The sequence below is a fragment of the Phlebotomus papatasi genome, chromosome 1 (genome assembly GCF_024763615.1).
Source record: "Phlebotomus papatasi isolate M1 chromosome 1, Ppap_2.1, whole genome shotgun sequence".
In the NCBI taxonomy this organism is placed as follows: domain Eukaryota; kingdom Metazoa; phylum Arthropoda; class Insecta; order Diptera; family Psychodidae; genus Phlebotomus; species Phlebotomus papatasi.
Window position 1 is genome coordinate 110,794,259 of NC_077222.1, and position 27,721 is coordinate 110,821,979.

Genomic DNA, 27,721 nt, shown 5'->3' on the forward strand with positions numbered 1-27,721 from the left:
ACACATAGATAGCATAACGAAGAAGGTTCTCACTACTCACAATTCTCGCACTCCACGAATCTATGGGCTTCCCAAGATACATAAGCAAGGCACCCCCCTAAGACCCATTGTGTCTTGCATCATGGCCCCCACCTACGAAATCTCAAAATTCATCAGCAATATATTGAAACCAGTGACCAACCGAGGGGGATACAGTGTAAAGGATTCCTTTGAGTTTGTTGAGAGAGTGAGGACTATAACGGTGCCAGAGGGATATGTCATGGTGAGCTTTGATGTCATTGCGTTGTTCCCGAATATTCCACGAAATTTAGCTATCCAAATAATTGATAATATGTGGCAGACGATACAATCACACACAAGCATCGGCAAGGACCTATTTATGAAAATCCTCAGATATTGCCTTGAAACCAGCTATTTCGTGTACGAGGATCAGTATTATCATCAAATAGACGGCATGCCAATGGGGGGACCATTATCCCCAGTTATTGCAGATTTGGTGATGGATCATGCTCTTACATCAATCCAGAATACCATTCCAGAAAATGTTCTATGTCTGACAAAGTACGTGGATGATATTTTTTGCCTTATACCACACGAAAAGGTCAATGACACACTGAATGCTTTCAATGGCTTTCATCACAAGCTACAATTCACGGTGGAGACAGAGACGGATGGAGGAATCGCCTATCTTGACACCTATGTCATCAGACAGAACCAACAACTAGAAACAATGTGGTACAAGAAGCCCATAGCCTCGGATAGGATGTTGAGTTACCACTCCAAGCATCCCCTGCAACAAAAAATATCAACAGCCATTGGGCTAATAAAGCGGGTACAAAAACTCACAACAACTAATAGAGCAAACACCAAAAATATAATCTTTAGCAAGTTAAGAGTCAATGGCTATCCGCCGGGCCTTATCAATGCACTCTGGGGAGCTCATTCAACATCGCACTTTGACAACATTCCCGAAAGTGACCAGAGAATTGATGACATCACCTACAAATCGCTAACATACGTTCCCAGACTGAGCGATTCTATACGACATATATTACAAAAAGAGATAGAGAGTCTTCGAGTCACATTCAAATGCCCGCGAAACAATTCTAGAATGCACACAAACACAAAACAAAAATTAAATCCATTAATGGAAAGCGGGGTAGTATATGCTATCCCGTGTGAATGTGACAAACTTTATATAGGCAAAACCATACAAAGGCTCAAAGATAGAACGAAACAACATGAAAGGAGTGTAAAGCATGCTATGAGGAACAGAGAGGAGCAGGAAGCCACAGCATTGGTCACCCATTCAAGGGAACAAAATCATAAATTCCGGTTCGAGGCTGTTGAGATACTGGATAGGTGCAACCACAACAAAAAATTAGAATTTCTCGAGTCATTGCACATTTATCTGACTAAATCTCACAATGTAAACAAAAAAACGGATACACAAGCGATCAGCACGATCTACTCATCCCTGTTGCACAGAGTTAGACAGAGACAGGGGAGGAGGAACAGAGAAGAGGATACCTTCTACAGCTGTGATGAAAGCTGACATCGATCAGCTGATTCATTCTTGGTGGGAAAGCCAATGGTCGAGTTACTGGAGAAGTCTGTGGTGCAAGTGGTGGTAACAAAAGATTGTGACATTTTTTTCCCGAATTTTCCGTGTAAGTGTTTTTTAAGATTGTTATTATTGTTTGTAAAAATATTTTTCAAAAATTGTTCAAAATTTGTTAAAAATGCATTTGTAGACCTGAGGAAGGAGGAAATCTGCCTCCGAAACGTCGTATGAGAGAATAAAGGAGAAGAAAGAACAAAGGTCATCACCGTGTACAATTTTCTTGAAACAATTTTCCTTGACCGAAAACACACTTAAAATTCGCAAATCACGGCAAATATGACAAGTTACCTACAGTGCATTTTGAACAGACATGGACCAATCACAGTAGCCAACATGAAGACATACATTCGACAAAAAATTAAATATGCAAGGATGATAACCAGAAGAAAATTCCTGTTAGAGTGCAGAAGGACTGGAGTTGTCCCTTCCCACATCGTTAATAATGTCAAGTGTTTGAACCAAACAATAAGTCAGCAGTCACCGTACAACAGAGAAATTGGTAGAATGATTGAGTCTTTCCAACATAGAATACTCAACATGGAAATCAAAATTACATATTGGGAAATCCATCGAACAAAGAATCGCTTAAGTGATCTCCAATATCAGCTGAGAGTAACTGGAATAGAATCAATTGATGGCTTTCTCATGTATCAGGAACAAGTTTTTTGGCGCGAACTTCAACGAACAACAGAGACACACAAACACAAGTATAAAAGATTGTTTTCAAAACAATTAGGGCACGTGACTAACATGCCCACGTCAGACTGGGTGGTAAACAAAACAGATGTGCCTCTACCGAATGAAGTGAAATTGTTAATGGGACTGAGTCCCAAATTCGCTTTACCGTATGAGAAATTGCCGAACCACACCATTCTACACCTACTCTCGGAAATAGAGGATATGATCAGCCTAATCCCCGAAACAAAAGCCACACATAAAAACGTAATCAGATCCAAAATCGTACAACTACTAAACTCACATTTATCGCGCCAAAAATGTGATGCACAGGATAAATATTTCCTCTATCTGGAGAAAATCACTAAGAATTTCATTCGAGATCACGAAGATGTCATGATTGTTCCCTCAGACAAAGGCAACAAAACAGTTGTGATGTCAAAGACAGATTACAAGAATAAAATGATTGAAATTGTCTCAGATGAAAATACATACACTCTGATCAGGACAGACCGAACATTATCCGCGGAAACCAGAAATAATGAGCTAGTAAAACAACTCCATGATGGTGGACACATAGATAGCATAACGAAGAAGGTTCTCACTACTCACAATTCTCGCACTCCACGAATCTATGGGCTTCCCAAGATACATAAGCAAGGCACCCCCCTAAGACCCATTGTGTCTTGCATCATGGCCCCCACCTACGAAATCTCAAAATTCATCAGCAATATATTGAAACCAGTGACCAACCGAGGGGGATACAGTGTAAAGGATTCCTTTGAGTTTGTTGAGAGAGTGAGGACTATAACGGTGCCAGAGGGATATGTCATGGTAAGCTTTGATGTCATTGCGTTGTTCCCGAATATTCCACGAAATTTAGCTATCCAAATAATTGATAATATGTGGCAGACGATACAATCACACACAAGCATCGGCAAGGACCTATTTATGAAAATCCTCAGATATTGCCTTGAAACCAGCTATTTCGTGTACGAGGATCAGTATTATCATCAAATAGACGGCATGCCAATGGGGGGACCATTATCCCCAGTTATTGCAGATTTGGTGATGGATCATGCTCTTACATCAATCCAGAATACCATTCCAGAAAATGTTCTATGTCTGACAAAGTACGTGGATGATATTTTTTGCCTTATACCACACGAAAAGGTCAATGACACACTGAATGCTTTCAATGGCTTTCATCACAAGCTACAATTCACGGTGGAGACAGAGACGGATGGAGGAATCGCCTATCTTGACACCTATGTCATCAGACAGAACCAACAACTAGAAACAATGTGGTACAAGAAGCCCATAGCCTCGGATAGGATGTTGAGTTACCACTCCAAGCATCCCCTGCAACAAAAAATATCAACAGCCATTGGGCTAATAAAGCGGGTACAAAAACTCACAACAACTAATAGAGCAAACACCAAAAATATAATCTTTAGCAAGTTAAGAGTCAATGGCTATCCGCCGGGCCTTATCAATGCACTCTGGGGAGCTCATTCAACATCGCACTTTGACAACATTCCCGAAAGTGACCAGAGAATTGATGACATCACCTACAAATCGCTAACATACGTTCCCAGACTGAGCGATTCTATACGACATATATTACAAAAAGAGATAGAGAGTCTTCGAGTCACATTCAAATGCCCGCGAAACAATTCTAGAATGCACACAAACACAAAACAAAAATTAAATCCATTAATGGAAAGCGGGGTAGTATATGCTATCCCGTGTGAATGTGACAAACTTTATATAGGCAAAACCATACAAAGGCTCAAAGATAGAACGAAACAACATGAAAGGAGTGTAAAGCATGCTATGAGGAACAGAGAGGAGCAGGAAGCCACAGCATTGGTCACCCATTCAAGGGAACAAAATCATAAATTCCGGTTCGAGGCTGTTGAGATACTGGATAGGTGCAACCACAACAAAAAATTAGAATTTCTCGAGTCATTGCACATTTATCTGACTAAATCTCACAATGTAAACAAAAAAACGGATACACAAGCGATCAGCACGATCTACTCATCCCTGTTGCACAGAGTTAGACAGAGACAGGGGAGGAGGAACAGAGAAGAGGATACCTTCTACAGCTGTGATGAAAGCTGACATCGATCAGCTGATTCATTCTTGGTGGGAAAGCCAATGGTCGAGTTACTGGAGAAGTCTGTGGTGCAAGTGGTGGTAACAAAAGATTGTGACATTTTTTTCCCGAATTTTCCGTGTAAGTGTTTTTTAAGATTGTTATTATTGTTTGTAAAAATATTTTTCAAAAATTGTTCAAAATTTGTTAAAAATGCATTTGTAGACCTGAGGAAGGAGGAAATCTGCCTCCGAAACGTCGTATGAGAGAATAAAGGAGAAGAAAGAACAAAGGTCATCACCGTGTACAATTTTCTTGAAACAATTTTCCTTGACCGAAAACACACTTAGAAATCTCAAAGTTCCGAATTAGATATGATTCCAAATTACCCCACCTTACCCTAGCCGAGTATGACTTGCTCACAAGAAGTATATGGGTTAATTAAAAATTCATTATAGCATGGCACTACTGCGTTTTAAGTACCGTGAAGCATCCTCTAGAAAGGGTATTGCTAAAAGCAGGGCAGCAGGAGTCACCTACGATATTTTTCAAAGTGCAATAAAATCCTCGTAACATATATCCTGGATGTTTATTTAACTTTGACCATAAAAAAAATTCGTGTTTGAATTTTAGTGAAATGAAGGTGTATGTATCACACTTAAGGACAATAAAACGGCCTAAAAAGTTTCAAAGCACTGCCATATAATTCTCAATTTTAACAACATAAATAACCACGTAGTGTGACTTGTATGAGGGCGAATGTATATTTTAAGATAAATTTAAGGTACTAGTTGGGGGAGTTTGAGTGTAGAGTCAGCAAGTGTGAGCTTTTTTATGGGATGCATTTATATCAGCTTCTTTACGGAGACTTTGTGTCGGGTTGTGTCACAAAATGCAGTGTGTTAATAATGCAATATTTTTGCAACAATATATCGTTGGGAGTACAATGGACAACAGTATCCGATTGACACTATCTTAGTTATTTATTGCTCTTATGTAAAGTGTATTCTACGAAGGGAAAGTGGATAAAAGTTACTGGCAGCATATGTGTGATAATTATTGCACCCCTTCGTTATATATTGTACATATAACACAAATTTGTTTAGCAACAAGTGACACGAAATCGAGTTATATTATATAACTTACAATAAGTACTCTTCCCAAAATCTAAACTAGTCAACTAATAGATTAATCATAGTTTGGAACTATTTCTGTTGCCGTTGGCAGAATTTGATAAGGATACGGCAAAAGTTATATTTCTTAGAAAGGAAAGAGTAAAAAAAAAGTTGTATAAAAGTTCACAAACTTTGGAGTGGAACGTCACAAACTAATTGTTGATAAACTTGAAGAGTGATTTAATAAAAAGAAAGTACAATGAAACTAGACGAGTTCCATGCTAGTTTGAAGTTTCTTAGTATCAAAGTGTTATCACTTGGCAATTTCTTGGAATTTTAAATGGAAAAGTGCAACTTTGAAATCGAAAAAGGATTATTTGCATGAAAATAACTGTATCATTTTTTCTTATTTACTTGCAAACTTATATTTTGTGACACATGATAAATGGTAGGGTTTATTCAATTTTCTGTTTGGTTGAAGGATACTTACAAAAGATTGAGTATTCTGTCGAGATTTTATCATAGGCGTGGTTTTCATGGCATATCTTTTGAGCATAAAGATAGAAGTGAAACTAACATGATTAATTATAGATGTGTGCTTAGGGGTTACTTAATTTGTATTTTGACTCGATTTGTTTGTATATCAGTGGCTAAGGGGTGTTTACTACAAATTGTAATACGAAATCATAGATTTGAATATTTCAAGGAGTCACAACGAGCAACAACATGCAAAATTTGCAATTCCATTTGGTACAAATGTGTATACATGTAGTTTCTCGCAAAATTATCTTTTGCACTATTATATTCTTGCTTGAAGTCTAAAATGGAACAACATAATTCGAAATTTAGTACCTCTATAACTTCACTCTTCACCCTCTGAGAGGTCACGTTAGATGACATTTTTAATAAGCTCACATTAAATGGCCTCAAATCAGACTCAAACTTTGTCTATCTTATTACGCAATCGATAAGAACAAGTAATTTCAAGCAGGACCTTTAATAGGAGACACTAATGGATCTGTTCAGCAATAACATTTTGAAGAGACAAAGTCACTCCAAAGCCAAGCCAAACCTTTTCGAAAATCTACCCGAAAGTCTAAAGTACAAGTTCACGTACTCGCCACTATAGCGCTTATCAACAATGTCAACAACAGTGTGTAAAGGTTTGCAAGAAAAAGTTAATTTTTGTTTAGTTTTGTGGAATATCAGGATAGAACGTTTCAATTGCAATTTCATTAAAATAAATGTCCTTTTGGTAAACTTGCTCACTTTTGTGTAACTCTTCGGTTTAAACTTTCGAACTTAACACGGTTTTTTTTTTGATAAGTTCTCTCTGATATACCTTCAAATCGGTACAGAAAAACCCCAACGGGACAGATCTCTTAAATCAGGAAGGTTATTAATTAACACAGGGATTATGGAACAAAAATGTTATGAGTGCCATTGCTTTGTTTTTCCTCACAACAAAGTGGAAATTGACGTTCGAAACATTTCGAAATTCTAAAAGAATGCATTTCACCCACCACACGGACGACATGTTAAATTAACTATTTTTTCTTTGCTTTTCGAAACTGATTTTCGAATTTTATAAACTTTAACTGTGAATGCACGAAGAAAGTCAATACGGGTGCGTTCACAGCCGGAGTTTTAAAATGTCCTTGACATTCAAAGAATAAAAAATCAGTTTAGAATTTATAATTAAATTTTCGCACAATGGAATTTAAAGGGATTTTAAAAGAATTTATAGTGCTATTTCAATGAAAAATGAAAGGGGGAAATCTTTCCTTTGAACATTTTTTTAGTACATAACTGTTTTCAAGGACTACTGATTTATCGACATTTTTGTTTTGGTTTCTGCCTCGACTGTTTTTCGCGGTTCTTGTCATGTTCCAAAACTACCAACCAGTCGTGACAGGATTCATTACAAAAAGTCGATTATGTGGAAATACTTGAGAACAGTCATGTGCTACAAAAATTGTTCAGGAGGAAGATTTCCCCTTTTCATTTTACATTGGAGTATCCAGGGGATGATATTAGCTCTGAAAAATGCGATCGGTTTTAGTGTAAATTTTCTCTTGTTTTCCTACACATTTCACGAAATATCTCCAAAACTATGTAGGTTGCAAATTTGGGGTTTTCGGTTGCCTCTTCGTTATTAAATTGGCTTTTATTTTGTATTAGTATTTTTTGCTAATTCATTCTAAAATGACAGAAAACAGCTAATAAAGTCAAAAGTTTTATCGGCACGCTAGAAACATAGGAAATGTCATGCCCCTGGGAATCTCATCAATATTCTGTGAATTTTATGAGGGTAATAATAATGTGGAATAAATATTATGAGCGTCATTCTTTTCTTTTTTAGAGTAAAATGAAGAGTGACACTTGTTGACACTCGTGACCTTTCGAAATTCTAATTGTCAATTCTAATTGGAAATACTTAAGCCATCTCGCGGACGAAACGAGAAGTAAATGAGATTGTAAAGGATCTCAGCTAAAATGTGTTTTCCCTGGCTTTCGAAACAGATCTTCGAATATCTTTTCACTTGGGGTGAATTCAGTTGTGAGCGATCTGACTATCACTATAAATATAATTTACCTTGTTGATCCATTTAAATATGTCCGACATTATGATTTAAATCGAAAAATTGAATTTTGGTTAAAAAAGGATTCCAGAAAATTCATACATTTTGTCTTCAAATTTCAGTAGCAAATAAATAATAAATTCTATAAGGGAATTCTGTAACAACATGACAATGTCATATGACAAATTTTCGTGGTAAATTCGAAAGTAGGACAATATTAAAGCCCAATGAACATCGAATTGCTTTATGAAACTGAGTTTTGATTAATTCTCGCAAATTTATTATACAACACTTTTTAAATTAGTCATATGACATTGTCAGACCGTTACAGAATTCCCCTACAGTAAGGAAAATTTAGTTTCATATTGATTACTAAGAGCTTCGTAAAGCTCTTTGCAATGGCCATTCGTTGTTCACTGGGTTTAATATTGTCCTATTCCCGAATTTACCAGGAAAATTTGTTATATGACATTGTCATACTGTTACAGAATTCTCCTACTGGCATTTTCTAGATTGTCAGTTGTTTTCGTTGTCGGAAATTGACATATTTATTGAAGCAATGATGATTGATTTTTCTCACAGATGAATTACTTATGTAATTCAATTGGATGGCACTTATTTAAGGAATCAGAATGTGTGAATAATCCCTAAAATTATTTGGCAAAAAGAATTTGCTAGAAGTGGAAGAATGAAATAAATATTTTTGCCATTTTTATTTTAAATCAATAGGGAATACCGTCCAAGTACGCTCAAAATTTTATTTATTTCATTAAATCAAAAGACAGAGAGTGATTTCTGATCCCAAATTACAATCTTGATAAAATGAAAGTTTGGCTGTGGGAGGTTCTGTATTTTTGGCCAAAAATACCAATTTAACTTTCTTGAACGATGGAACAGGTATGACGTTGGTTGGTACGCAAACTTTGCTATATAAACAAATTTAAAGAATTGACCAGTGCCATACCCTCAATCGTGTTCCCTCCTTTTGCTGGTTATTTCAAATACACTCAGATGGTGCGAGGTACAATAAAATAAGCCAATTTACCACACCAAACCACCTCCCTATTTTGCTGCTTTCACCTGGCTGTCACCACAATCCACCGGATACTCATCCTCTTGTAATCAAGTGAAAAACACTTTTCAACGAATGAAGGTAACACGGCACAGCAAACATCCATCCTGATCGATTGGGGACAGAAGCAAACAAAGTGTGAAGCATGCGATAAGATCGATATTATTAATTTCCATTTTCTGTATTTTGGTTGTATAAACACAAGAAATTTCCCTTTATAATATCTTTAGTAATGTTTATTCATTTCTTGAGGCTTCTGCAACGGCATTTTTTTCGTCTTCTGTTTAACTTTTACTTGAACAAAAATTCTTATGATGGGCCTACAATGGAAAACACGTTTTTTTGGATAATTTCTTATTCTTTTGGGATATGAGACATATTATCCGTGCAATAAATACATTAAAGAAGCTCGCTTTTCAAACGGAGAGACCATCTTAAGTTAAAGCAATACTGTTTCATGACATTTTGAAGATTTCTCATGGTTACCAGACGCAATAATAGCTTAGGATACACGCACAAAAGGAGATGAAAACCATCTTTGGTTCGTTCTCATTTTCACTTAAGGAGGGCGGGTAATGTTTTCCACATTTTTTCCTTTCGTTTTCTCCCTGTATCTATTATCACATTTTGGAATTATGTTACAAGAGTAGTAGATTTAGAAGCTTCTCCTCAATTGGAATGTGTATTTTCACCATTTTCACATTGTTTGTGCTCAATGGTAGAGATACCAATAAAGTTTTCCTTCAACTTTCCATGTCATGAATGAATTATCATTCATTCTTTTGATTCACCATGAAAGAAATTTGAGTCTTTTGATTGGGAATCAATGAATAAAAACGTTCTGTTCGAATAGGAGAATATTCATAAGAATTTTTACTATGGAAAAATCTTTGGAACTATCTTGCAATACTTGAGTATTTTGTTTTGCCATGACGTAGCAGTCTAAGCAAGTTTTCTTTAAAAATAATTTTAAGCCACGCCTCTTTAGGGAGGTGTGGCTAATTTAAAAAGACACATTTCTATTTTAAAATGTGTTAATAATTGTGGTACCATACTTGAGAAATAAAGCAATAAGGGAAAGAGAATTTTATCAATGTTTTTTTCAGAAAATTTAAGACTTCGGACTGGCTTTCAAAATATCTTATTATATTGAGTCAAATACATTAAAAATATTTCGAATATAATAATCAGTTATTTAAAGCTTGACTCGTCCGAAGATAGCGCACTATCGTTTTCTCATTTGCTATGAAAATGATAGGGGAAAGTTCTCATGCTTCGCACACACTCTGGCTTCGAACACTTCTCCCCATATATTTTTTTATTGAATCTGACCTGGCAATATATTAGTGTTATCCTAGTCAGTCTTATCGGTCTTATCAATTTGTTCCGGATTCAGAAGTCTCCCACGGTTTTGTAAAGATTTATCCTGACTAAACCGTGTCCACGTTGAGATTGTACCAAGTGATTTGATATTTTTATGACAGATGTCACTAGCTCCGCATTTTCCTTGTTGTAAACATTGTAACACGTTGGACCGACTCGACGGAGTGGATCAGGACGCCAGCTAAGTGGAAGTGCGGAATTGGAGAACAGTGGAGCGTAATAGGCTCGAGTGGCAACGGGTCCTGAAAGAGTCCAAATCCCGCAATTGGTTGTAACGCCGGTTAACACTAAACCTACTACCAAGACCGGTTAACTTTTTAAAATTAACACATATTTAAACGGTACAATATCACTATCAAAATTTTTGAATTTCTGAAAGTATGCATGTAATATATTTTTTATTGTTTAAATTTTAATTTTGTTCTCTTTTCCAAGAAAAAATGGTTGAGAATCCTACCTGCGGCGGTTTATCATTTGACCGAACACGCTAGGAAAAACGACCAAAAACGGTCAGAATCTTTAAAGGAATATGGGAAAAATATTAAATGTTAGAAGCCAGAGTTTCAGGGGTTTCAGGTATCGCACAACCTGAAACCCCTGAAACCCTTCCCCTACCCCTACTTATTAATCTTTTAATGATTTTTCTTTTGATAATTATTTTTAAAAAATGTTTATATCAGCAAAACTGTCAAATAGAACAACTTGCCATCATGACTATTTCTGAAAGAATAACCTCTCAATTCAATTATCAACCTAATCTTTTTCCATTGAAAAAGTTCAGATACGGAGCAATCCTATCTATCAGAATTCTACAAGAAGCCATGAAGAAGAAAATTCTTCTTGAGTAGTAAAAAACCATTTCTACAAATTAAATTTTCAAAAGTTCTAAACTAGTTTCATACGCAAAATATGGCAATTAAAAAGTAAGTTATGACATTGCAAAGTTATGTCAATTCTTTTGATTTTATATCTTCAGAAACTTTCTCTGCAAACTTTTACCAAGAATTTATGGGTTTTCTCACAATTGGTTCTAAGGTCAAATGGCATATATACAAGAGTGTCAACACTTCTAAATGCAAAGAACATTCATCTTCTACTCGCAAAACTTTTTCTTTATTGCAAAAAACTTTGTAAATCGTTATGTAATTAGAATTTTATTCTCTTTCACTGTTTTCTATGGATTCATTTTCCGCCTTTTAATTCGATTCGGACACCTCAATGGGAACTACGTAACAACTCTATGGGGTTTCTGAAAGGATTTAAATTTTAATTGTCCTGTCTATTACTGTTCAATTAAACATCACTATTTAAAGCTCAATTTTGTGCTGTATTCAGTAAGAGTTTTCGGCTCTGACTGTGTAATATTCTAAAAAGCTTTCCTCAATCAACACCCACAGACAAACATGCTATATATATTGTTAAATTCCCTTTCCCTACTATATATGTACATATACAAAGAATGTATATAGAGAGAAAAGGAGAGCTTTTACAATAGAGTTGATATATGTATGAGAAAACAATATTGTATTTTGAAGCAATTTATCTCAAAAACATTCATTTTCAAACACCAATCACATTTATTCACAATAAAATTTAAATTTTGTCACTTCTTGAAGGGCTCATTACAATAATTGATAAAGGTTAGAATTATTCGAATAATAGAGCTTTGAGCAAAGTACAAATAGCAATAGCGTCTGAATGTATTTACATTTGGGATTTATTTCCTTCTCTTTACCCACAATCTATCCATTGATGCAGAAATATGAGAAACGATAGGGTAGGGGCATTATTTATGGCCACATTAAGCATAAATTCGATTACCTACTACTTAGATTTTAAAAAATGTTATTTGTCTACTCTATATGAGATTCTATATCAATTTATTACTCGTGGCAATGGGTATCTTGTCTCATTAATAATCATTAATCATATTTGTTTTGATTTTATTAAGTACCATGTTCATAGCAAAAAGAGTCTAATACGGGCTTCAGATCTAAGATTTAGCTATATGGCTTAACTACTCTAATTTTTTATCAATTACGATTTTGTGGAAAAATTTAACTTAGGATTGGATTATTAAGAACAAATAATCTATTAGGCTCTCAAAAAGTAATAAAATTGCTCGCTATTTAAGTTTTTGAGACATTCGGGAACTGGGCTAAACCTCTAGTCTGAAACCGGCCTAACGTATTTGCATTTTCTTATTAAAATAGGCTTTTTCTGCTCTACCCACTGCATTGTTCTTAATGAATTCTGAGAAGAGCAAATCAATGAAAGAAATCTAGCTCCTACAGTCTTAGATAGGGAAACTGTACCAAATTTCGACCAGCTTGCAATTTCGGCCACTTTATTTATTCCTCAAGAATGATGAATTTTTAGTTTTTGCATAATCTAAAAGTTATGCAATGCAAAAAAAAAATAACAAAAATGTCGTGTCTACGAATGAGATGATGTGACTCTATAATTCCAACTTCTTTGGCCAATTCTTTGGAAGGAACAAATCAACCAAGATGTACTGTATTTTTGGGCCGATCCATCTCAAGACGACCGAGAAAATCGCAAATCGCGGGTTCATGGTCTTAGATGTTTTTGAATTTTACATATGTTAAAGTACACGATAAAATAGTATACCCCTATTTTTTTTCGCCCAAAAAAAATTCCTGGCCGGAGACACATGGCGTCAAAGATGGCGTCTCGCACTTCATTCGTCAATTGAGATTTTTGGCAAATATTTCAAAATGCTCTATCTCGCGAACGGGTTGAGATTTTTTCTCACTCTTTTTTTTATTTGAAAGATAATTTTATACTCTTTAAAACGATATACTAGTTTTCGTATTATCTGCTCAAGTTTTTTTGTAACCGTCTTTTAAATTTTTTTTTGAAAAAAATTAAAAATTAATTTTTCTCAAAAACCCCATTCTCAAAAATTTTCATTTTTTTACTGTTGATCAGTAACATTGAGTACTACATTCCCTGAAAAGGCGAGCTTCCACTTTTGCGCTTATTTAAAAAAAAAATATTCAAAATTTCATAACATTCTCAAAAAAGGAAAAATACCAGTTAAACTCAAAATTTTGAGTTCAATTTTTATATAATAGCATAAGTCAAAGCTATTATACTTCATAAACCAATGGCGAAGCTAAACTACATTATGATAAGGCTCAATTTAGAAGAAAATTTAGGCTTAAAATAGAAGAAAAAGCCCAATTTTTAACCTGCCCCACTTCTCCCTAATGTTCAATGTTCTTTTAATGTTCACTATTTAGTAATTATTTAAAGTGATATATTAACAAAAATAATCTAGGAAATTGCCATCTGGCCAAACTTATGCCATCACTCTATATGGTACAGTGTTATTTATGAAATTCTGTGAAGTATACAGAGAGTGTGAGAGCACAGTAAAAGGGAGTAGTGACTTGTTGCAATTTCCTCTTATGCCAATGCCAATGATCAAAATAGAGTATGTCTCCTGGCTACAAGATTTTGGTCGGAAATACTTCGGAAACCTTAATAATCTTCACCAAGTGTTGTAGTTGCTATGTGACATTTGTCAAAACTCCCACACTTGCTGGACTCAGTACACTCAAAAGCTCTAGAAACAATACCGTGTGGTGCAAAAGCTTTTGTACAATATGATCGAAATGAACTAATGATTCAAAAGTTTCAAAGCTAAAAGCTGAGGGATTAATGAATAACTAAAGGCTCAAATCTTCAGAATATATTTGTTCACTGTTCTTAGATCCCCTTTTATCGAAATTAGAAATAAAGCTCTTTATGAGCTTAATGGTGAATTATATTTATTTGAATTCAATGCTTTCTAAAGATCAGGCACTTTAATTGAAAATTTCATCAAATGAGCTTTATTAAATAAATTTTCTTTGGAATAATATTGGTGCTTGAACTTTAACATTATAAAGAGCACTTGCCTAAAATACTGCGCAATGTTAAATCCACATGGATGATATGTTTGTTTACGCTGGGAAAATGTAACACTTGGGATAGCCTAGGTGATGTCGTATATTTCTTAGTATTTATCCCACGTATGTATTTTAAGTCATACACATATTTATTTATTTATTGCTTAATCTAATACATATTCCTTTTTGAACACATAAACATTCATATATCTTAAGCAAATATTTGTATTCGCAGCATCCTCTTTCATCTGATTCTTTGTTTTATAATCCTTGAGATATTTAGTAGGGGAAGGCTATTAGGCTTTGCACACACCCTGGCTTCGAACACTTCATGTTTATTTTATATTCCTTTAATGAATCTGTCCTAAAAACAATATGGAATATGGGAAAAATATGAAGTATTCGCAGCCAGAATGTGTGCGAAGTCTAAAAGCCTTCCTCTACTAATAAGGTAATTTCGAATTTCATTCTAGGTGGTTGATTTTGAAATTGGGACTTCCTTTCCTGACGTATTCCCAAGCTAATATACTCATTTCCTTCATAAATAATTGTGTACCCTATTGTTAAATAACTCGTATGAGTATGAAATATTCCTAGTTCTATCTTTTGTTGACGGCTTTAAAGTAAATTCTGCAATTGAGCAAGACACTGGCACATACTCCGAGAATACGCGAATAAATTATGAATAAAATCTTGCATATGTTGGCAGAAGAAGCTGCATCTGATTGTGAAGAGTACTCTTTTGTACATTGTTAACATTCTCATTTCATTTTCATTTATTTGAAATTGAATAAAAGATAAATATGTCCCTGGAGAATATGCTTCCATAAAAGCAAGAAAAGTTTTGTGTATTTATATGCAAATTGTCCAAGATTCAGGGATTAAGACTAGGTCCTTTTAGTAATGTAACTTTTAAAGACCTTTTAAAAACAACGAGATTTTAGGGTTTTCATTACTCGTAATGCCTAATTGAGACCAAATAAAAGTGTTACAAGCATAACAAGCATACATAGCAACAAATTGAAATTAAAATTTTGTTAGGAAGATGACCCAAAACTGAAAATAAATTCTCAAAAATGTCTTGGTGTAAATTATGACAAGTATGAATTTATATTCAAATTAAACGCAAAAGTTTATTAATTTCAGCCCTAATTTCGGTCACTGTTTACAGAAGAATCTAAAATTACAACGTTGGGTCTGTGATGATTTTTCATGTGTACAATTGTTCACTTGGAACAAGGAGCGAGAAAACTTCTAATTTGTGTGTTTTTCCGTCAATTCTAGAAATTTGCTCAATTTTCTGCTGCTTTTTTTTCTTCTGGAAGAAGGGTATGGTGTAAAAGACCCAGTTGTGTTATCATTGTAAAGTCGGTTTTATTGCTCGAACGCCACGGAGACAGCAATAGACATTGACCTTCGAAATTTCGAAATTTTCCGCCACACTATAGCTCTGTTCAGTAATAGGGGGAATTGGGGCAACTTTGAATTGGGGCTGTTTATGTTATTAGTAATGTAATATATAATTTAGTTTCATAATGGGTTTTTGAAGCTAAATTTAATAATTCTTTTTTATTTAACACTAAACCTACCAAGACCCGGTAAAATTGACCGGTTTAAAATTAACACATATTTTAACGGTAAAATGTCGCTATCAAACTTTATGAATTTCTTAAAAGATGCATGTAATATATTTTTCAATGTTTAAATTTTAATTTTTTTGCTCTTTTCCAAGACAAATTTGTTGAATATCCTACCCTAGCGCGGTTTGTCATTTGACCGAAAAACGACCAAAAACGGTCGGTAGGTTTAGTGTTAAATAGAATAAAAAAGCCTAATTTCAAAGCTTATCCAATTCAGAGGTGCCTCCCTTCTCCCTAATCTAATAAGATACAAATCCACTCTACCAAGCCAAGCCAAACCAATTCGAAAATCGAATAGGAGTCTTAAATTTAAGTTCACATATTCACGGCTTTAGCGCTGGCGGTTCTTTCACTTAGAATTTTCGGTATATTTGACACTTCAATTGTCAATAAGAGCACCTAAACGTTTGCTTCAAAAAGTAAAAATTGTACACTTTTATGGGATTTCAGGATGGCGGAACGTTAAAATTTCAATTTTAAATAAAATAAATGTCCTTTTCCCTGTGAGCACATTTTGCTTAAAAAGGCAGTGCTTTTAGCATATTGTTGTGAGTCGATCAGCAAGAATACGCTAAATGGTCAGCAATTCTGGAACAAAAAGTGCTAACGACATATATGGAAAGGATACTGCCTTGCGAGTGTCGTTTTCAGATTAGAAGAATCCAGCTGAAAATACATAAGTTCTATTGAAATTCAGTTGAATTCTTCTAACTTTAAAATGACAGGCAGTGCCATTTCCATTTGGTTATCACTTTTTGTTCAAGAACTGCTGATCGGTCAGCATATTTTTAACTGTGATTGCTAGACTTTTATGAACTTATTTATTTTTATGAAGCTTGTCGGTTTAAATTATCGAACTTTCAACGGGTTTTTAGGTAAGTTATCTCTGATATACCTTTGGATCGGTACAGTATAAACCTCAACCGAGAGAATTCGCAAATCGGGAAGGTTATTACTGAATATAAGGAATGGAGACTATATTTTGTTGTAAATTTTTAGATTCCAATGTTTTGTGAAAAATAAAGTGACGATGTTTGTATGTCTATCCGCTGCTAGGCTAAAGCTGTAAAGGCCAAACGGTTAGAGATAGAGACTTGACGTTTTCGGAGATTTTAAAATCTGAATTCAATTTATTTAAAGTAATTAGGATGAATCGTCCTCTGAACGAAAATTGGCCCTATACAATAAGTTAGAACGAGGCGTTAATGGAGACCATATGGCTCAAGATAGGCCTTTCTTTCGCTCCCTTGGCAAAGCATTCCAGAAAATGACACCCTATACAAATCTGAAGTTGCAAAAATTATTATTCTCTGAACCAGGCGAACGGAGACTCGAAGACCTGGAAAATGATCCAGTCGAAAAAAATCCTGGAAATGAAATCCGCCACACGGGTATCGAGATAACCTCTTTTACATAAATCGAGTTTCATCTTTGGATATATCGGTCATATACTACAATAACACTAAGTTGTTTTATATTACTTAATGATTTTCCCTGCTTGAGGTAATTTTGAGGTATTTTGAGAACGTAATATTGTTGATAGAGCACAGGAGCACCTATTCACAATTTTATCTGAGCTTACCGTAGATCTGAGGTATTCGACGTAAATCCAGACAGCTGCATCTGGATTTACGTCGAAAGTGTCTGAAAATGTTTCAGATTAATACAAAATGGAGTATTGTACGAGATGATTGGATTTGGTCATGGGTAAATTTACGATTAACCAGGCAATTCACAAATGAAAGGGACAGATAATCCTAACCGGCTTATGTAGGTGAGATTCTTAACGTGAGCTAACTCGGAGTGCATGCAAATTCGATTTAGAGCTGAAGTTGGGAGACGCCATTCAGTTATCTTGAATCAAATTCGTGAAATTATACAAATTTTGTATTTAAACCAAAATATCAAGGATTTGGATGAACTGGCACAAAAGTGATATATGGGTGAAATGTAGACCAGAATGTACTCTATAATTTTCCTATAGAACATGATCTCATCGATTACTCAGAAGCCAAGATAAGCGCGGTTTTTTGTTTCTCAACTCGTTTTTTCGACCAGAGTGCCCCAAGTGTTCATTTGTTAAACTTCAACTATATCAAAGAATTGTTGTATTTTGTGGGACTTTCCATTTAAAACCATATTTTAAGTGTCTTGGTGGAGTAGAGGCAGTCAAATTGGCATCTGAGTGATTTTAAAGCGTTATTATGGGAAAAATCAATTTTTTCACACTTAAACGGCAAAATCGGAGTGATAGCATAGTCTGAGCGGAAAATGATGTATGGACGAAATGTAGAGACAAATGTGCTCTACAATTATGTCGAAGTAATCATCAAAATCGGTTCAGCGACAGTCGAGATAATTGAGGTTATGTGATATTGAAATTGGTTTTTCGACTGTGGCGCCCCTGGTGTTGGTCCTACGAAGTTCAAATGTTCTAGAAAGTTGTAGCATTTGATGAGATCTTTCGTTTAAGCCCTCATTCATCAAAATCGGTCACATAGAACCGGAGATATGATTTTTTAAATTTTGTGAACTTTGACCCCTCATATCTCCGGTTCTATTGAAACCACAGCGCGCATACGCACCATTTTGGAAACGTCCTAGACTGGACTACAACATACTAAAATTTCATTAACTTGCACAATGCCGTTTTTGAGAAAAGTGACTTTGAATTTCGATGAATTTTGACGCTATCGCAGCGCCACCTGTGGTGACTTTTTGAACTTCCATCTGAAAGTGCTCATCGAGACGAAACCAAAAAGGTAAAATTTAGGTCGCTATGTTAGTTAGAACCGGAGATAGAGGCCGGTCAATGTTCGAACTTTGACCCCTTATAGCTCGGGTCAGGGGTTTTAGATCGACTTAAGGTTTTTTTTGTTTGATAGGTATAATCAACGGCTACAACATACTAAAATTTCAGCCCGATGCACAATGGAATTTTTGAGTTATTTAACTTTTAAGATTTAAAAATTTTCTTTTAAATAATAGCGCCCCTAGCGGTGGTTTTATGAACTTGCGATGTTAGAAGGGGAAGTGGCATTTCACGAGAGCTTTCCAAAAAGCCCTCACTTTTTAAATTCTGACAATTAGAACCGGAGTTATGGCCATTTTAAGAATTTTTTTTTGGACCCTTATAGCTCGGGTCAGGGAGGTCGGGGTACCTTAAGTTTGGTATTGATGGAAAGCCCTAAGGCCCAGCTATAACATACTAAAATTTGAGCCCGCTCGATGCCATAGGGGCGGAGCTATTGAGAAAACAAAAAAAGGGGGGTCTTCAAAATGGCGGAAGGAGGGGTGGGGGGTGGGGGGTCTATGCACCAAGTTGCAATTTTCACTCGATATATAACCTTTGCCGAAAACCGCAAGTCGATATCTTTTTTAGTTTAGGAGCTATTAAGCTCCAAAGAGCGGCCGGCCAGCCGGCCGGCCGGGAACGTAAAATAGCCACATATATATTCGTGATCAGGAAGTGGCGAAACACATTTTGGCCAAGTTTGAGGTCGATCGGACGACATGAAATTTTGTTAGGATTATAGTAGGTGAGATTGTTAAGAATCTCACCTAATATACAGCTACTAGTAACCATTTGTGACTAGGGTAAAGTGATATAATTTGGAATTAGTGTTACAAGTTGGACAATTCGCTGGTACAAGTTGGACATGGCTTTTTTCTTGATAAATATAGTACAAAATTAGTTTTTAAGCACAAGGAACCAAATTATAAAACTAAAGCATTAAAAATATACAAATAAAAATGAAGTACTAAATTTATCAAGACAAAAAGCCTTGTCCAATTGTACCACTGTCCAATTTGTACCACTTTACCCTAGTTATGTTCAAAAACTTGACGTTAGGTTTTGAAAAATATCTCTAACTGTTTTTTTTTGTTTAGACATTCAAGGTTTTTGGGAAGTGGGCTAAACGCCTAGCATGAGGACTGCTGTACGTTGTTTGAACGAAAAACAGAATGGAAAGTACTGGAATCGAGCATTACGCAAAGCTGAGTTACTTTTCCACCCCTTTCATGCGAAAGACCACTCTGTAAATTTGTTTTTCACGTAACTTTTGAGGAAGGATATGTCCCAGCGGTATATCGTTGCTTGCCAAAATTGCAAAAATATGGACTTATGTACGGTTGTAAATATAAATTTTGGGGTGACGTATATAAATAATCGACAGTGATTGAGCTCGGAAGTTATCAGTTCTTAGGCTGCATTCGTTCATTTCATTTACCCTACCATCGTTCACCCCAAAAACCAAACTTCCAATATACGTGTGGGCGTACAATGTGAAAGCATTGTCACCCACAAACTCCGGGTATATAAAATGCTTTGACATGTATAAAAACAAGCAAGGGAGAAAAGCTTTGGGGTACCATAAACTCAACTCCGTCTCACCCAGCAACCCCAAGCAAAAAGCTCACCGTGTCGGCAGACCTCTTTTCAAAAGAAAATACTACATACATCGCATACAATTTTGAAGCAGCAACAAGTTAACTCAAGTGAATTTCGGTGGGGGGAAAGAGGTTGGTGCGTTGGAACATTCAAGATTTTCCTGTACGGAAAAAAATTTACAATGAGAAACGTTAGTTTATTCTTACATCCGGAAAATCTTGATGTCGTATGAAAATGTTAATAACTAAAAACTAATAAATAAAATCTATTAAGGTAGTGGATTAAAATTTTTTAGTAAAGTTCTTTTCTGTGTGAGGAAATCGGAGCTATGGTTCTCGTTGTCAGAACGTTATGGAAAATTTCTCGAAATACAAAGCGTGTCTTATTGAGTTACAGCTCTGCACTGGGCTAAGAAACGCTAATGCAATACGAAATCATACCATTATGGAAGAGAATATATTATTTATGAATTTTCCTTTCCTATTTCTCACGCCAAGTTTACTTTTCGGAGAAGGCTTCGGGTATCATTACTGTAATAATATTCAATTTCCTTTCAGCATCTCGGGACAATTTTTATCTTTATTTCACCTTATACGTAGCTAGAAATTTGACCAAGTTTGAATGTATCTCATTCTGTGCTATCTGCATATTGATTTAAAACTTCTAAATTATATCAATGACAGAGTGCAAATACAAATAGAAGAATTTATTAAGTCGAAATATATGCAAAATTTAATAAAAGAAAGTTAACTCGATATTCATGAGCATTAAACAGGTTAACAGCAGTTAAGGGGTTACGTGGGCCAAGAAGAATAAAAAAAAATATAATATTTTCTCTAAAGTTATTTCAACATAATAAAAAAATTAATTCAAGCTCTTAGGAAGATTACAACATTTAAACAATATTTTCTGAAATTTTAAAAATTCAGCCTTTAATACTTGATTTTTGAAGATTTTGCCTTTTGAAAAGAAAAGCATTCGGTGGACAAGATTTCTCGGATTTGGTTCATGTGAAAACCAAAAGCAAAATATTTTCTGTTAGCTCATGAGTTAATCTAGTCCTTTAACATAAAAAATTTACCTTTGTCCCGGCAGGCGATACTGATAACTTCCCAAAACACAGAAAATTTCCCTTTGCCCTGACAGGCGATACTGATTATTTCCCAAAACACAGAAAATTTCCCTTTGCCCCAAAGGACAAAACTAAAAATTTCCCAAATCACAAAAAATTCCCCTTGCCCAAAATGACGAAACTAAAAATTTCCCTAAACACAAAAAAAATCCCTTTGTCCCAAAGGACTGAACTAAAAATTTCCCTAAACACAGAAAATTTCTCTTTGCCCTGAAGGACGAAACTGAAAACTTCAAAAAACACCATTGTAATATCATTTTTTCAGATTCCAAAGATTCCAAAGACAAACTGGAAAAAACAAAAGTGTAAAAAACAAAATGGAAAAAACAAAGATTCCGCAAACCGAAGCGGACTGTGGGAGATGGAGGTTTTCTTTGATGCTAACCCTCACTTCCCTGTCCAGCTATCTTAATTGGGTCAACGGGGGTGCGATGAACTTGAGTTGATTCAAGTAGTCAGGAGCTGAAGTTTTTGGTGAGGCTTCAACGGGAGAGATTTTACTCTCCCTAAGCTTTCACCAATCTTCCTCTGCAGGTCGCCTATTCCCACTCTTGAAGGCTTGACGCTTACGCCAAGGTAGCGCAGCGACTCCTCGAGAGGTACATAAGGCACAGGCCTGCCACTCCAGAAATGTAATAGTGGATCGGCCAGGTGCCAGGTCCTTCGCTCAGGGGACCCCCATCCCAAGGGCATTGATCACAACTTATTCGACAAGACAAAACGTGGCGTAAAATAAGTCAAAAATTGTATTTTTTTTGTATGAAATTCTCCCAAAAATTTAAATTTCAATATTTTCAAAAATCCTTCGCTCAAGGACTAGTTTACCTCATTAGTTACAGGAAATCTTTATTTATATTCTGGATCTCAGATGAACCAATTATAAGAAATACTATCCATCGAAAAGTTTTTTTTTCAAAATGGTGTCCAAAAATCAAGTTTCAGAGGCTGAATTTTTAAAACTTTTAAATAAAAATTTCATAAAATATACTTTAAATATTGTACTTAGAGCTTGATTTAAACAAAGTTTTTATTATGCTGAGAAAAAAATAAAGAAAAATATGCTATTTTTTGTGCATTTCGACCTACGTAACCCCTTAAACGAAATAAGAATGTAGAGAAATACTTCTTTCTCTCCTAAAATTTTCTATTTCAATCCATTTTTTTTTGCTTAAGAATGTGAATAATATGTTGAAAATATCAAAATACCAAAATCACTTTATCAAGGTTGTAAATATACAGTGAATTGCTTTTCTTTTCAAACTCTAGAGAAAGTTTTCTTTTCTACAATCCTCCCCACCCTGAGTTAAAATCTCGATCATTTCAATAATTCCATTTTCTTTCCTCAATTTTTGGATTCTTTCATCAGTTTACAATAAATAAGTCAGTGAGAGGTCTAACAAAGAAAGCTTTTACCCCCTTTAATACAATTTTCTTCTTTCAAACAGCGACAGAGTTGATGAAATACACAAGCGAACGAAAAATTAATCCTAAAAAATTAATTTAATTTAATTTAATTTAATGAATAGACATAGGACCCCTTCACATCCAGTGTGAGAACATAAATGAAAATTCAGAGGCAATCTTGTGACACAGCAAAGGAGGAAAAGGTATAAGAGTTACGCAGAAAATACCAAGAAAATGTCAATATTTCCAATTTTCCCTTGGGCCATTTTATACTTGAAACCTATACATTTATTCATTACCCTGACGCTGTGTCAGTACAACAAAGCGACATAAATGTTGTATGTAAGTAATGGAATAAAATAAATATCCAGTAAATAATAAAATGGATAGAATTCACTGAGGCATTTTCAAATTATATGCTCTATGGCTTTCCGTAGCAAGAAAAAAAAAGAAAGATTCAATGATTTCAGAGTATTTTTCACCTGATTAGATAAGATTATATATTCGATAATGGATATATAGCATATCAGGAAAACGTGATATTCTCATATAGGCTTTCACATCCATTCGTGACTACTTAAGTGAACAATCTTATGTATACTTGCTTTTTTTTTTGAAGGATTTCCTTTCAGAGTAAAAGTGTGACAAATTCGGCGGTGTGTTCGGAAAGGTGTAAGAATAAATCGATAAATGTATACACGAAAGATTCCAAAATCCCAGACATAAAACAAAAGAAAATGTGCTTGACAGCCGATAATTTAAGAAAAAAAGCGAAGGACTTGGCACAACAGATTGTAAAAATTTCAATTAACAAACTTTATTCACTGAGCTAATTAATATGTACACTTAAGAGGTTATGATATGTATTTCGGCATAATATTAATCTATTATAAAATTAAATATTCGTTTGGGATATTTTTCAGAAAACAACATCATTGAATTTCGTTACATGAATATTTTACTCTCTCAATGTTCTAAAAGATATTTCTGATCCTTATAGGGGAAAGTGCCCATGATTCGTACGATCCCAAGCTTCGCAATTATTAAATTTTTCCTACATTTCTGAATAAATTTGACTCCGCAATATATTTTTAAAACTGGGTGCTTTCTATTTTAAAAACCGGACCACAAGAAACCGGAAAATACGGCTAAGCTCCGTTGGACCAATGGCCGCACTAGACTAGAGTCTAGCTTTTAAGGGTGGTTTTCACCGATCGGACATGGTAGATAGGATCGGTAAAGACCATCCTTAAGTACCAGTAGGGGAGGGTGGGACAGTTTAACGATGGGGCAGTTTCAATTTTTGCATATTCTTCTTATACTTTTGAAAGGAATGGGATAAAACCTTTATGTTATTGAATAGATAACTGAAACCCATGTTCATAAAAATAATTAATTTCGTGACTCTTCTCGTTTGAATTCTGTAATTGGTTTTATAAAACTGAATCAAAATGAAACATTTTGTAATGTTTTATTTTCAACAATTTCTAAACTATTGCACTTATCTATCGAAGTAACATAATTGTATTAAATTACTACTGGTTTTATGTTCATTATAAGGCATTTAGCGTTGAATGAATTCTAAGACGGTTCTGACAATTTTGATTTGAGTTCCGAAACTTCGCGAGGGGCAGTTTCATGCTAGCACACGGAGAAGTTTCCAGTATCTAACAATTTACTTTTTTTAATCAAAATTAACTTAAAATGATCATTGAAAACGTTTTGTAGCTGTTTTTGTCGATAAAGTTCGAAATTATGGAAAATAGTATTTCCTAAAAGTTCATAAAAAAATTTAAAAAATAATCTTTCAGTGTTTTTTAAGTGCTTGAAAATGATAAATTTAATTGTTATAATATCTTTTCAGAATGTTTTCTGCAAGATATTGTAAATTTTTTTTAGTATTATAAAAATTCAAGACTTTAAAATAATATTATAAAACTGTTATACAAAAAAGGACATGTTCTAAGGCGATATAATGATCCAACAATGTACAGAATTGGCTTAGCACTACAAATGACATTTCTTTCGTATAAAAATTCAAAGAAAATTGCTCAATTAATGAGAAATAGGCTTGAAAATCTTTGGCGATATTTTATTTTCTTTGTATAATTAATTAGTGTTAAAATTCTGTTATAAAGTTCTTGTTCGATTATATTTTTAGGTTTTAGAGTCTTAGAAGACTTTAAAATAGTAATTTTAATCAATTCTGGTATCTCAAGTTTCCTATAAACACGTTTTATCTTTCTCAAAAATTGTAATTCACAGAATATACAAAATTTTACTTCTGTTTATCATCTTTTTGCAAAATGGTCTCAAAATCCATTTTGTAATTTAAGGGTGAAACTGCCCCACCCTCCCCTAAAGAAAAGCTTTTACAAACATCAGGGGAGCAAAGTCGCTCCGAGGGCTAATTCATCCACAACTTATGTCCTCGACAGACTTACGGCTTAAGTCGAGAGACAGTTTAGGGAAAAATTGATGGAAATGTAGTCTAATCATTATTTTCATTATAATAACATTAAGCCGTCTCTCGGCTGAAGTTATAGGTGTATCCTGAACTGCACATGACATTTAAGATACTTATAAAGGAAGACTTACTTACGAAGGTTTATCAAGATATTTTCAGACGGGGCTTCATCAGGGCTTACATACAACATTGATAATCTATAACCAATAATTTTTTTATATATATATTTTTTGAATATCTGATCTGAGTTACATGACAGGTTCTTGAAATAAGTGTTTATTTTAAAAATGTTGTTGTATATCATCTATGATAAGGTATTTTGACAAACAAGATATGTAAATACCTTTTTTTCTATGTACGACTTACTGAAATGGAAAAATGGGTCGTTTCCTCAATAAACAAACAGAAAAATATAAATTGTTCCTTTCAAAATACATAAGATTTTGTTTTGTTTTCTAATGTTTTTTCATAGAATTATATAAACATCAATATATTATAATATTAAGTTGTCGATTTTCATATATAATACGCATTGTTGGTAGGTCTATAAAATGGTAAATTGTTAACAGTATAAATCAGTCAAAAGAAGTTTAACCTATTATTTACTCAAGAAAGTTATATGCGTAATGTTACAACAGGTGAAAATTGGCCAGAATATAGTGTAGTTCCTCGTAAATAAATTGATAGCAGTTTGTTTATTTTCACATTGTAGAATCGCGGATTTGATATAAATAAATATAGAATTGTTTATTTGGCAAGTTAAAATGTATTTAATTGTTTGTTTATAACTATTGAAATTGCTCATGTTCTAGATTCGTCTTCATGGCATTGGGTTACCAAGGAGATGATTTCAAAGCTTGAACAATGTAGAAATCCCATTGTAAAATACGTTTTGTTCCATTTCCTTTAAAACTGTGTTCATTTTTTCACATCCCTTTCTAGGTTAATAATTGTAATTTAGTAAATGGAAAAACGCTGATGGAAATCATATTCTTTGAAGTATTTTTTTTTTTAATTTAAATATATATTTCTGTTGAGTGAAAATGTGTGGGAAAATCGCAAAATTGAATTCATTTCAATCAACTTTTTTTTTCCTTGTCAAACGTATTCGTTAACGGGGATGGGTAGCAGGTTGTACAAGAAGGTCCTTGTATCGCTTTGGAAATTTCTGTAGGATTTTTTTATTGATTGAAATTCAGAATGTTACTTGTGAGGTTGATTCTTAATTAATGCTCAATATGGAATAACTTTGGCAGAGATATTTTTGAAGTTTTTTTAGTCATTGCATGCTACATTTCTTACGTGGACTCGAAAATAAATATATTGACGAAACAAAAGTTATTGTGCGTGGGGCATAATTAGTTCAGATTATTTTTGTTTTCAAGACATGTTTGGAATTTTTCCTTTGAGACTAAGCTAGATGACTAGATATAGACTTTATTTACATTCACTGCAATGCCAAAAACATGTTTTATAAATCAAAAGTTATTGCACTGCGGGCATAATGCCCAACACATAATAACTTTTGTTTTGTAAACATGTTTTTGAAGTTTCAATGAGAGGGAGTGAGATCTAGATATAGTCATCTCGTTCACACTCACAGGAAATTTTGAAAACATGTCTAGAAAATTTTCTATAAGAGTGAGCGAGATGACTAAATCTAGATCTCACTCGCTCTCATTGAAACTTCAAAAACATGTTTAGAAAACAAAAGTTATTGTGCGCTATGTATAATGCCCAGCGCACAATACCTTTTGGTTGTAAACATGTTTCCGAAACTGTTTATGAGAGTGAGTGAGATGACTAAATCTACATTTCATTCACTCTTATTAAAATGCCAAAAACATATTTAAGAAATTTGTGCGCTAAGCATAAGGCATAATGAAAAATGCCTAACCAATTTGTAAACATGTTTGGAAAACTTCCTATAAGAGTGAGAGAGAAATAACTAGATGTTCATTTTATTCACTCTCAATGAAACGTCAAAAATATGTTTACAAAATAAAAGTTTTCGTGGACAATGCCAAACACATATTAAATATTGTTTTGTAAACGTGTTTTTGACATTTCAATGAGAGTGAGTGAGATCTAAATCTGGTCATCTCGCTCACTCTTACAGGAAAATTGAAAAAAAAAACATGTTTACAAACAAAAGTTACTGTGCGTTTTACATAATACCCAGCGCATATTAACTTTTTATTGCAAATATGTTCCAA

The 27,721-nt window shown here is 34.3% G+C and overlaps 1 protein-coding gene across 2 annotated transcripts in view; it reads left to right on the forward strand.

The window, feature by feature from the left end:
• The window catches only part of LOC129799276 (allatostatin-A receptor-like), a 149,484-nt gene that overhangs the window by 75,654 nt on the left and 46,109 nt on the right, over positions 1–27,721 (forward strand). The window lies entirely within an intron of this gene.